At 39.4% G+C, this 12,355-nt stretch overlaps 1 non-coding gene across 1 annotated transcript; it reads left to right on the top strand.

The window, feature by feature from the left end:
* Positions 1-10,855: 10,855 nt before the first annotated feature.
* On the top strand, positions 10,856-10,962 carry LOC123826505. The gene has a single exon (XR_006787070.1). It is a non-coding gene; the product is annotated as a U6 spliceosomal RNA (small nuclear RNA).
* Positions 10,963-12,355: the final 1,393 nt, after the last annotated feature.

Below are 12,355 nucleotides of genomic sequence, written 5' to 3' on the forward strand. Positions count from 1 at the left end.
TGCCATTGATACGCGGGCGCGGCGCGTCGCACCCTTCCCCTCCCCGGGCTCTTCCTCCTACAGCTACGGGGGGGGGGGGGGGGGCGGGTAGGATGAGACACGGACACCCAAGACGAATGACTGTTCCCCCTGGGCTAAGCTGCGAGTTCCGGACTGGATTGCTAGGCAGTTTCGAAATCTAACACGTTGCGACGGACACTTGTCATGCTCACATGCTCTTTAAAAGTCTGTGCCTGGGGACGGGTGCGCGCCTGTCCCGCTGCCACTTGGCTTTACACTCCCATCCTTGGACCCGGGCAGCTGCCGCCTTTAGGAAAAGGTGACCCACACCTGGGCTGCTCATCTGTTTCAATAAAAAAGTCTACTTTTAAGACTTAAACCCTGCTAGGGGACCCGTTCTTCCATCGGGTATTTCAAACAAATTAGTCATTGAGTAAACACTTGTTCCGGTTAGTTTATTTTGGTTGAGAGGAAGACTCCAACAGGAGTTCCTTGATGAAATTACCCTTTTAAAAGACCAGATGCTGTTTGGCTGATTTCAAAAACCGCATGCCCCCTCCCAGCCCTCTCCTCTGGGTCTAGTTTTCGCGTGTGTCCTGTTGCTTTTAAGTAAATGAACTGTCACTGTCATGTGCCACATTAAGACTTTCCCCGTCACTTAAAAGGGGGGGGGGGAGGAGGAACCCAAACGTAAATAACCCTGGTAGAGACGTCAGCGCCTGAATCGGCCTCCAGTTTCGGCTCTGTGGTGTTTTTGTTTTGTAACCTCAATGGAGAACCCGGCAGAAGTAGGTTCGGTGAAAATAAGGTTAAACCCGAGGACTAAGGCAGCCAAACGATGACTAATTAAGACTTTGGAGCCTCTGTTTTAGGATTACACTGAAAATTAAAGCCAGTCTCCCACCCACTCACCCTCCCAGAAAAGACACCCCCGCCGGGAGAATGAATTAAGGCCAGAGTTTACAAAGCTTGGGTGGTTTTTCCAATTACAGGACTTAAAATGAATAAACAACGGAAAAAAGCGTCACTCTAAGAAGACAGCAGCCTTACGATTTTTTTCTTCTGTGGTTTGCCGGCTGCTTGGCACCTAAGAGAACACACATCTAAAACGACAAAGCAGGGAAACTTGGTCCTAGAGTAGACCGACAGCCTGAAAGCTACCCTGCAACTTGCTGGAGCGCAGTCCCTTCCCAAACCCTGGCTGGAGATGAATCAGCTGCTGCGCCACAGTGCAGGACAGATGTGAGGCGGGGAGAGGGTGGGGGCCGCCCGTTAGAGGGCCGCTGGGTTCTAGCTTTTGAAGGCTTGTTTGTTGCTGGGATTGGTGGCTCTTATAGGTTGAGGAAAAGGAGAGGAGGAAGGAGAGACGCAGGGAGGAGGAGCCCGGGGCAGGCAGACCAGCGACTCCGCGGTTTGATTGGCAGAAGCCTCGTCGGGAACCTGGCGGTTACTGGGGAGACGCTTTGTTTGCTAACTACGAAAGTAGCTTCGGCTGCCTCGGCGGCTTTCGAAGCCACTCAACAAAACACGCCTCCTAGTCGCCTTAACCCTCCTCCTGGCCGCTTTCAGTAGCTCACGACGAAAATGTTTCCCTTTTCCGCGTGGTTCTCCTTGGCCACGCGGTGGCTCTCATTCTGTACACAAAGGTATCTTTTTCTTCGTCTAAGTGAACTTGGCTAATTACTGGGATTCTCAGGCAACTGAAATGGAAACTGGGAGTTGAAGCGAGTTTATAGCTAGAAAACAAACTTTAGAGGGGATGGGGGAGGGGTGCACAGAATTAAAAGCCTCTTTCAAGATGCGAAGAGGAAAAATTCGAACTTTAAACTATTTTGCTGGAGGTCCGGCTTGATCCGGCCATGTTTACCTTTTGCTGGAGCGTGTCATCGAAGCAGGTATTCAAGGTGTAGAGATGTTCCTAAGAGAAACAGGAGCACCTTTCCGTGCGATGACTCCTCAGGTGGGGGTCCCCACCCTCGAGGCTAGTTACCAAGTTCGTTTGGAGCTTTGAATTGTTGGTGCGTTCTGAAAAGTGTTTTGAAAATAACACTGGCAAGAAAAACCACTCAAAGGAGTGGGCTCGAAAAACCCGCAATTGCTTAGGATGTTTTTGTTTATTTGCTTTTCCTGAGTTGGAAACGAACGCTTTAGTTCTGGCTGTGTCAATTCCTTCCTGTCAAAGATAGGGCCTCTCTGTAAAACTGAAAACTGATCCAATGACTTAAGGTTCTTTCCCGTGCTAAAAAGTTTTAATTAATAAAAACTTACATGGAATCACATTGCGTGAGAGAAAGTGAGATGGTGTTTGGTGCTCAAGACAGCTGCCGGTAAACGTTTTCACCATTATTTTTCCCTCCCGGCACACATAGTGAGTGCCATTACCCTATCTTCTAAAGTTGCCTCAAGGCCAAGGAAGAAACAGTTGTTTAAAGTACTTTTCACAGCCTGCACACCTTTCAGAGGCACATAAGCCAGAAAAATATATCAGTACATCCAGTTGGTTTTATGTCAGGGCCTTGATGTGATTGGAGAATGTATTCCATTCATCTACTCAACAACCCGTTGATCAGGCCTGAGTTGCATCTGGCTTTGTCCTTAGTGGAGGAATGATGACTCCGTCGCTGGATCCCTTTTGCTTCTAGGCTCTGGGGGACATATATTTATTTTTTCTTTTAAATTCTTTTTAAAAGCTTAATCTTGTATTTTTTCCCCACTACCATTTAGTCACCTTATACCCCCACTCCCGGGGACAGATATTTAAAAAGAAAAAATACACAGACTGTTAGTCTCCAAACACTGCACAAGGATTCTATAATCATCTCTTCACATCTCAGGTCGGGGGAATAGGGCTGCTTAAAAAGAAGCTGACCATGGTCTTTTCAAGGGCCTGCGGATCGGCTACAACCAGCTTATGATTTTATCGACCACATCAGGATCATCTCCAATTCTTAGTTACGTGAACAATGTGAATCCTGCGACTACTTTAGTCATTACTTTTCTTCTAACCTGCACTTGCCTTCCCATCCTTTTCTCGCTCATTTTCCTTTGCCTATAGGTTTGGCGTCAGGGGCATGGAGTGAAAAAATAATTTGTCGAGCACAGCCTTTACCTTCTTTTGGCCTCATCATGTATCAGTAGTGTGCTGTACAGTTTAAAAACCACTTAAGTGACTTTGTCTAATAGCATAGTAAAGTAGGTTATTATTTTTTCCTAAAGCCAAGGTAAAATATACATGAAAATATAACAAAGCAAAAAGGTATAAAATCAAGTATTGGGCATAAATTATCTGACTTTAAGTCAAGTTTCCTCTGTCCTTTTGTTGAAGAGCCTATGGATGTGGAAGGCAATATATGAGGCAGACACCAAGCACAGGTAATGGCACCAGGGCCTCCTGAACATGTGGGGGCTGCTGGAAAATCTCTTCTCTGGATTCTACCAGTAGTTTTACAAAAGGCTCTGTTCCAACCTGCCAGATATTTGTGCTTTTTTTTTCCTTTCCTCATTTTTCAATTGCAAAAATGGCTGTGCTCAGAAATCCAAGCAAGAAATATTTAGTTTTATTTCACTAACAAAGTGAAATATAAAAGACCTTTTAAAAAATAAATAAAAGACCTCTTAATTCCTCTCTTCACTCTCCAAAGGCACATACATATACTACATACAAATATAAGGGATATTTTTATTATTATTATTATTTGTTGTTTTCATGTGCCCTCTGCCTGGAACCTGGGGAGTCTGTGATATCCTGACCTAAATTTAGGCATCCTGACCTCAGGGTTTCTTAACCACAGCCCTATTAACATTTGGGGCCAGATAATTCTGTATTGTGTATTGTAGGACGTTTAGCAGCATCCCTGGCCACTAACCAATACTTGTCAGTAACACCCATCCCCCAAGTTGTAACAAACAAAAAAACACCTCCAGACTTTGCCTGAAGTCCTCCAGGGAAGATGGAAAGGAGCAGGCATGGAGGTTGGGTGGATGTGGGGAGGGTTATCTCTGGTTGAGGACCACAGATCTACCTGGACCCTTTATTTTTTCCATAACTCCACACTTTAAATTATTTTGATTAATTGACTCTTAATTTATTTTCCTTTGACTCCCACTAAAATAAGGCTTTCAGAATACCATACCAGATTGTAATTTACTCCCTTTCTGTACTTCCATGAAAGTAGTTAATCCATTGACACATTTCCATTTATCTTCCCAGAAGGTAGAGAACCCATTTATAATAACAAAAAAAACAAATAAAACAAAAACACCCCAAACAAATAACAAAAAATGAAATATCTAAGAATAAAATTAGCAAGAAGTATGTGCAAGTTTTATGAAGAAAATGTAAAATTCTGAGGGACACAAAGAAAGATGTAAGTAAAATAAAAAATACAACATTGTTTCAAGCAAGATTCAATAATGAAAGCAGAAAGATGTTTATTCTCTCCCAATCACTCTTTATTTAGTTTTAATTGATTTTAGAGAGGATGGAAGAGAAAGGAAAAAAAACAAAAACAAACATTGATTTGTTGTTCCACTTATGTATGCATTCATTGGTTGATTCTTGTATGTGCCCTGCCCTGGATGAAACCCGAGACCTTTGTGTGTTGGGAGAATACCAGGACACTCTAACTAGCTGAGCTATCTGGGCAGGGCCCATATCAATCTTTAAATTCAAAGCAATTTTCATTAAAATACCAACAGGATTTTTAAAAATTTCCACAGTTCATAAAAAATATATATCTCACAAAAGCTGGGAAATTCTAAAAGAGAAACTTGAGATGGGGGAAAACAGGAACCCCCCTAAATATTAAAGTGTTTTGAAGTTGTTAATAATTAAAATGTAAAAGTTTTGTACTGAAAATCAATAGAGAGGAAACAAAGAACAATGAGACATTAGAATATAAAGGGATTTAGATTTTGGCAAAGGTAGCTTTTTCAGATCAGAGATAAATTGAATTTGGACAATTGACTATTTTTAGTTGAAAATAAAGCTGCATCTCTGTCTCACTCCTTTAACAGAAATAAAATTCATTTAGTCAAAGATTGAAATATTAAAGTAATTTAAAATGCACCAAATACGTTCTAAAACAGGTGGGGTGTGTGTGTGTCAATTTTGCCTCCCAGGGACATTTGACATTGTTTGGAGACATTTGGTCATCACACCTACTGAGGGAAAGCTACCAGCATCTAGTGGATAGAGGCCAGGGACACTGCCAAACATTCTACTACACACATTCAGACCTCCACAACAACAGTTATCACGTCCAAAATGTTAATGGTGTGGGGGCATGAATATGATCTCGGAATGGTGAAGGCCTTGCTAGTAGAGCACAACACTGAGAAGTAATAAAGTATATAAACGTTTGTAAGCATTGTGTTTTTTAAAAAAACTATGCTTGAAAAATTTTATAAAATTTCCAAAAGCAAAGAAACTGGGAAAAAGTGCTTGCAGCATGTCAGGCATCATCAGACCAACTTACCTGATATATGAAGAGCTCATAAAAATCATAGGAAAGGAGAACTCTGTTTTTTAAAAGTTGGGCAAAGGATATAGACAGATAGTTTACCAAAAAAAGGAATCCAAATAAAAACATTAAAAAAGAAACATAAAAACAGTCATTACAACAAAGTAAATTGGATTGAGCTGATATGGAAAGGTTAATATATGTTGATTAGGGTTGTTTTCTTTTTAAGCAAGTACAGCATGCTATAGTATTTTCTGTTTGGTGTAAAAAATTTTATGCCTGTATTTTTAGAATGATATTCAAGGAAATATTAACAACAGCTACACTTGGAGGAAGAGAAGGAGGAGGAGGCTATTTTTTTCATCTACTATTTTGTACAAGCTTGAAATGTGAGGTGGACAGAGAGAGATACGGGGTGAAGTTGAAGAAGGCAAGTGCCTGATCACAGACTGGGGCAGAGGGCCTACACCATCGCTTTATTTTACTTTCTCTTATTCTTTTGTACTCTTCCTTTTCTTTTTGTAGGCCTGATTTGCTGGCCTATCTTATTTTCCTCTGTCTAAAGAACTTTTAACATTTCTTGCAAGGCAGGTCTACCATCATCATTTTTAATAACTAAATGTAGTTAATTATAACTATAGTTGTTATTTATGTACCAATCCTCAATTATCATACATTTAGTCTGACTTGAGGTAGAGGGGATTTTTGCAAATTCTATATGTCTGCCTCCCCCTAGCAGGGATTTAAAATTAGACAAAGTATTTGGGGCCTTTAGAATTGGCTCTGCAGTTCAGGAGCCAGGGGTAGTTAATCATTAGCAAGTGTGAATAACCCCCAATGACACCCTTGGAGCTCATTATTCATCACCTTTTACAAGGAATAATAACAAAAGCTGTCAAACCATTTAGATTGTTGTATTGGATGACCAGATCTGCAAAATTGGAAAGGTTAATTCTGATGCAGGCAATTTTTACAGAAAACTGGCCAAGCATTACAACATATAAAAATAGGGCAAGATGCTTTTCCATAAAATGAATTAATAAATGTTATCAATATATGGATGGAGTCATCATGTCCCCCAAAAAGCATGGAGCATTTAAGTAAAGGAGGAAAAATCTGTTATCTCCCAGAGTTTTCATCAGGCTTCCACAGGGTGTCATGCAAAAGCCAAAACAATTCTTCCATACTACCTTAAAAGGGAGGAAAACATATTCACTTCCAAGCTATTTGGATATACTGGTACTTTAATTTTAAAACTTAGGTACATATTTTATTTTTCTTACTCATTTTGAAAGCTTTCCTCAGCAACTCATTTTCAGAGTGAATTAGCAGGGCTACTCCTCACAGGTGAAGTGGGCGTCTAAATCTGTCCAGATTTTTTGCTCCCCTCCTGTTTCAGTTTGGCAACAACTCACACACATGTCTACTAGATCTGAATCAATTTTATTTTTAAAAAACCTTAAAAATAGCCAAGTGACCTCAGAAATAAGGGCTTTGTTATGCACAGAATGCCTTTGTTTGTTTTGCTTTTTCACTTTTTATTATGGATTGATTTATATCTAACAGTGGAGATCCTAGTATAATGAATCCCCACATACTCATCGCCTAGCCTCAATAATTATTAACCCATGGCTACTCTTGCTTCATCTATACCCTCACACACATCCTTCTCTACTGTATTATTTTGATTTTTAAAAAACTTTTATTTATTTATTTTTAGAGAGGTGGAAGGGAAGGAGAAAGAGAGGAAGAGAAACATCAGTCAGCTGCCTATGGCACATGCCCCACTGGGGACCTTGCCTATAACCCAGGCATGTGCCCTGATGGGAATGGAAGTGGCAACCTATTGGTTTGCAGGCCAGCACTCAATTCACTGAGCCACACCAACAAGGGGTGCTGTATTATTTTGAAGCAAATCCCAGCCATCATTTCATTTCTTGATATACTCATATAGCTAATGTTTTGTCTTACTGAGTCAGTAATTCCTTACTCCCTAGTATAAATGATTTATTTACAAGAGAACCAAAAAGTCCCAGAATTGTGCCCTATTGATCCCCCTCTAGCTAATTTTGTTTCTTTTTTTAAAAAAAAAGATATTTCATTTATTTATTTTTAGAGAGGGCAAAGGAGAAATATTCAATGTGTGGTTGCCTCTTGAGCACCCCCCACTGGCGACCTGGCCTGCAACCCAGGCATGTGCCCTGACTGGGAATTGAACCAGCGACCCTTTGGTTCAGTCCAGTGCTCAATCCACTGAGCCACACTAGCCAGGCTAATTTTGTTTCTTATGGTTAAACATTTTCTTCATTCCAAAGGGAACAATTATATTTTATCTTCAGAAGGTACTTTAAGGCTTTTAGTTTTATTATCCTCTTTTAGACCAAAAACAGGTAAATTTTCTTTTTGGTCAGCCAACCTTCAAATATTTATTTCCATTTCTTCTATTTGAATTTGTCGGACTATTTGCCCTCATTTTTTTTCAGGAAATATGGTCACCAAATCACTACCTCACTTTGAGGTCTCTAGAAATACTGTTTTACTTCACTAACTTTAAAAAAGAATACTTTTAAAAATAAACAGCTACAAAAAACTATAAAAGCCAATTATTTCCTTCTCCTGTGTGTGAAACAAGAATGAGGAGATGGGAAGAGTAAAGTCAAGAAAGATTTATAGACTTTCAGTCAAGATGGCAGCATAGGCAGACATGGCTTGCCTTTTCATACAACCACATCAAAATTACAACTAAAATAGAGAACAACCATCACTCAGAACCATCAGAAATCGAGCTGAATGGAAGTCTGCCAACTATGGAATTAAAGAACCACATCCATCCAGACTGGTACGAGGGGCGCATACACAGAACTGGCTGGTCCTTCACCCATGTGTGGTGGGTAAAAATTCAGGAGGGATATCTCAGGAGCAAGGAGTCCCCAGCCCCACACCAGGTCCACTAGGCCATGGTTCCAGTGCCAGGAAGATAAGTTCCTGCAACTTCTGACTGCACAAACCAGGGGAATTGAGTCAGTGGAAGACACTGCTGGAGCCAAAGCAGTTCCTCTTGAAGAACCCACACATGGACTCACCTACTCAGACTCACTCCCTCTGAGCTCTGGCACCAGGGTAACCCCTTGAAAGGACCAATGGTATAGAGGGAGAAACAGAAGTGTGGCATCAAGGTGAGGCAGAGGCCATTGTCTGTTTTTAAATTTTCCCCCCACAGAGACTGTAAGCTGGTGTCATATCAGATTCCATCAACCTGGCTAACACTGTTTGACTTACTTTGGAGATTCCCCAGAGACTCCTGCAAACCCAATTTATGGGCCCACCCAAGTTTCTTTTCCATATGAATGACTGGTCTTTGTTTATGCTTCACAATTTCCTAAATCTTCTTGAAAGCAGCAAGAGAAAAGTAGTTAGTTACCTACAGCAGTGCCCCCATAAGACAGTCAGCTGATTTCTTAAAAGAAGTTTTGCATACTAGAAGGGATTGGTAAGAGATATTTAAAATCATGAGGAGCAAAGACCTACAGCCAAAATTGCTCTACCCAACAAAGCTATCATTTAGAATGTAAGGGCCAATAAAGAACTTCCCAGACCAGAAAAAAACTAAAGAAGTTCATCATCATGAAATCACTATTATGTGAAATGTTAAAAGGAATTAATTAAGGAAAAGAAGATCAAAACTATGAACAATAAAATGGCAGTCTATCAACAATTGAATCTAAAAAACAAACAAAGCAAACAAGAATGACAGAGGCAGAATCATGGACATGGAGAGCGTTTTGATGGTTGCCAGATGGAAGGGGTGTGTGGGACAGTGGGTAAAGAGGTGAGAGGATTAAGAAGTACAAATAGGTAGTTACAGAATAGCCATGGGGATGTACAATGTAGTATAGGTAATGGAGTAGCCAAAGAACTTACTTGCATGAGGTATTTACATGAACAATTACTGGGGAGGGGATTGCCTTGGGGAGTGGGTGTTGCTTGGTAGAGGGGGTGGGGCTAAACGTGGAAAGTCAGAACAACTTTGTAACAGCATAATCAATAAATATAATTTTAAAAAATTTGATACATCCAGTAAGGAGTTATTTCCAGCCAGAACTGCTTGATGGTAATATAAAAACACAAATGAACCTTAATACAAAGTTTTAAGACATAACATTCTGACCATTAGGTTTGTAAAAGTAGAATTGTCAGGTAGATTATTTGATGCTATCTTTTCCTTCTCCCTTCCGTCCCCTCCCCTCTTTTTCTCTCCCCTCCCTTTTGTTTCCTTCTTTCCTTCCTCTCTTGTCCTCTCTCTCTCATAACTTTTTGAGACATTATCCCTCATTGGAAATCACAAATCTTTGATTTGTCCTAAATATTTTGTGTTTCACAAGAATCCCATTTACCAGTAGTTTAAAAAACTGACTGAAACAACTGTTTGAAAAATGGGGTCTACATTTCTTGAGTTAAGTTCACTTGGCTTTCATCTAATAAAATATGTTCATCCTAACAGTTTCTTATGGGAAAGAATACAGCAAAGCCTACACAGACTTCTACTTGATTAGTCACTTGTCACTTCTTATTTGTCTGATCAAAAAGTATGTTTTCCAAAAGGACTAATGATTCTGTAACCACAGTGCTTTGCTTTGCCTGTGTCATCATTATTTTGTTGAGTCTCAAAGAATTCTTGAGATGTCCTCAGTTTGAAATACAAGTCCTTCTGTGTAACTTTGAAAGCCAGTTCACAAAATAATGTCCCCATTTTTCATACTAACAGTGTTGTCTAGAAATAGATTCCTCTCTAATAGAACTTAAACATACTCTTGCTCTTCCTAGTTCTTCCTCACCCACCACCCAAAATTCACCTCTTATTATTTTCCAAATTGTAATCAAATCATTTCTGCATAAAAAAATGCAAAAATAAAATGTAGTCCAGAAAAAACATAAACTTTGTTTGTTCATCTTCAAGTTGTGTAAGGAAAACTTAAGTTATTGTTAAAGAATCCTTAACTGCTAATAAGTGGTCTAAGCTAGAAATAAAAAACTTAAAATACTGAAATAGGAAATTTCCATTCATTCCATGTTGATTTAGCAGTAGGATTAGAATGTGTCATCTTGCCCCTTGCCATCCCTACTCACACAGAGTAGTCATTCCCAGGTATTAATTGTTCTTGAGAAATAGAGCTGAGAAATTTTGCAGGCATGCAAAAAAGAACTTGTACTCTTCCTTTCAAGTTAGTAAAATTGAAGGTGTATTTTCTTTTACCTGGGGTCCTCTAGACCCACACTTAATCTACATCCACTTCAGACATTATTTTAAAGTCCACAGAAACAAAACAAAACAAAAATAAAATTGTATACTTCTAAGATTCAGCTTTATCTGTTGCATCAAGATTGCCTATTTGGTGCTTGCTTTGGCAGCACATATACTAAAATTGTAATGATACAGAGAAGATTAGCGTGGCCCCTGTGCAAGGATGACATGCAAATTTGTGAAGCATTCCACATTTTTCTTTAAGGAAAGGAAGGAAAAGAGAGAGAGAGAGGAACACAGGTACGTAAATGGCAATGAATAAGTACCTATCAATAATAACCTTAAATGTAAATGGACTAAATGCTCCAATCAAAAAAACATAGAATAGCTGAATGGATAAGAAAGTGACCCACATGTATGCTGCCTACAAGAGACCCACCTCAGGACAAAAGATCTACACAGGCTGAAAGTGAAGGGCTGGAAACAAATTTTCCAAGCAAATGGACAGGAAAAAGAAGCTGGGGTAGCCATACTCATATCAGACAAAACAGACTTCAAAAAAGGGCCATAAAGAGATACCCAGAAGGTCACTTTATAACACTCAAGGGAAGAATCCACTAAGAAGACATAAACATAGTAAATATATATGCGCCCAACATAGGAGCACCCAAATACATAAAGAAAATCTTAGAGGACGTCAGGAATGATATTGACAGCAATACAATTATAGTGGGGGATTTTAACACCCCACTATCAAAAATGGACAGATCTTCCAAACAAAATATCAACAAAGATATTGTGGCATTGAACAATGCCCTAAATGAAATGGACTTAACTGATATACATAGATCCCTTCATCCCAAAGAAGCTAAATACACATTCTTTTCAAATGCACATGGAACATTTTCAAAGATAGACCACATGATAGGACACAAAACAAGCCTCAACAAATTCAAGAAAATTGAAATCATACCAAGCATTTTCTGGGATCACAAGGGACTAAAACTAGAAACCAGCCTCAAGGAAAAAAAACCCAGAACACTCAAAATCATGGAGATGAAATAGCATGCTATTAAACAATGAATTGGCCAAGAATGAAATTAGGGAAAAAATCAAAAAGTTTCTGGAAACAAATGAAAATGAACTCACAACAACCCAAATCTTATGGGACACAGAGAAGGCAGTCCTGAGAAGGAAGTTCATAGTGATATAGGCCTTCCTAAAAGAGATAGAAACATTTCAAACAAACAACCTAACCCTACGTCTACAAGAACTCAAGGAAAAACAACAAAGACAGCCCAGAGCAAGTAGAAGGAAGGAAATAACCAAGATGAGAGCAGAATTAAATGACATAGAAACTAAAAGCACAATTCTAAGGATCACGGAATCCAGGAGCTGGTTCTTTGAAAAGATAAACAAAATCGACAAGCCTTTAAGCAGACTCATCAAGAAAAAAAGAGAGAAGACCCAAATAAACACAATCAGAAATGAAAGAGGAGAGATTACAACTAACACCACAGAAATACAAAGGATTGTAAGAAATTACTACGAAGAACTGTATGCCAAGAAATTTGAAAACCTAGGTGAAAAGGACAAATTTCTAGAAAAATATAATCTTCCAAAACTCAATAAAGAAGAAGCAGAAAGCCTG

The sequence above is a fragment of the Phyllostomus hastatus genome, unplaced genomic scaffold (genome assembly GCF_019186645.2).
Source record: "Phyllostomus hastatus isolate PE091 unplaced genomic scaffold, TTU_PhHast_1.1 phas_contig_80, whole genome shotgun sequence".
Lineage (NCBI taxonomy): Eukaryota > Metazoa > Chordata > Mammalia > Chiroptera > Phyllostomidae > Phyllostomus > Phyllostomus hastatus.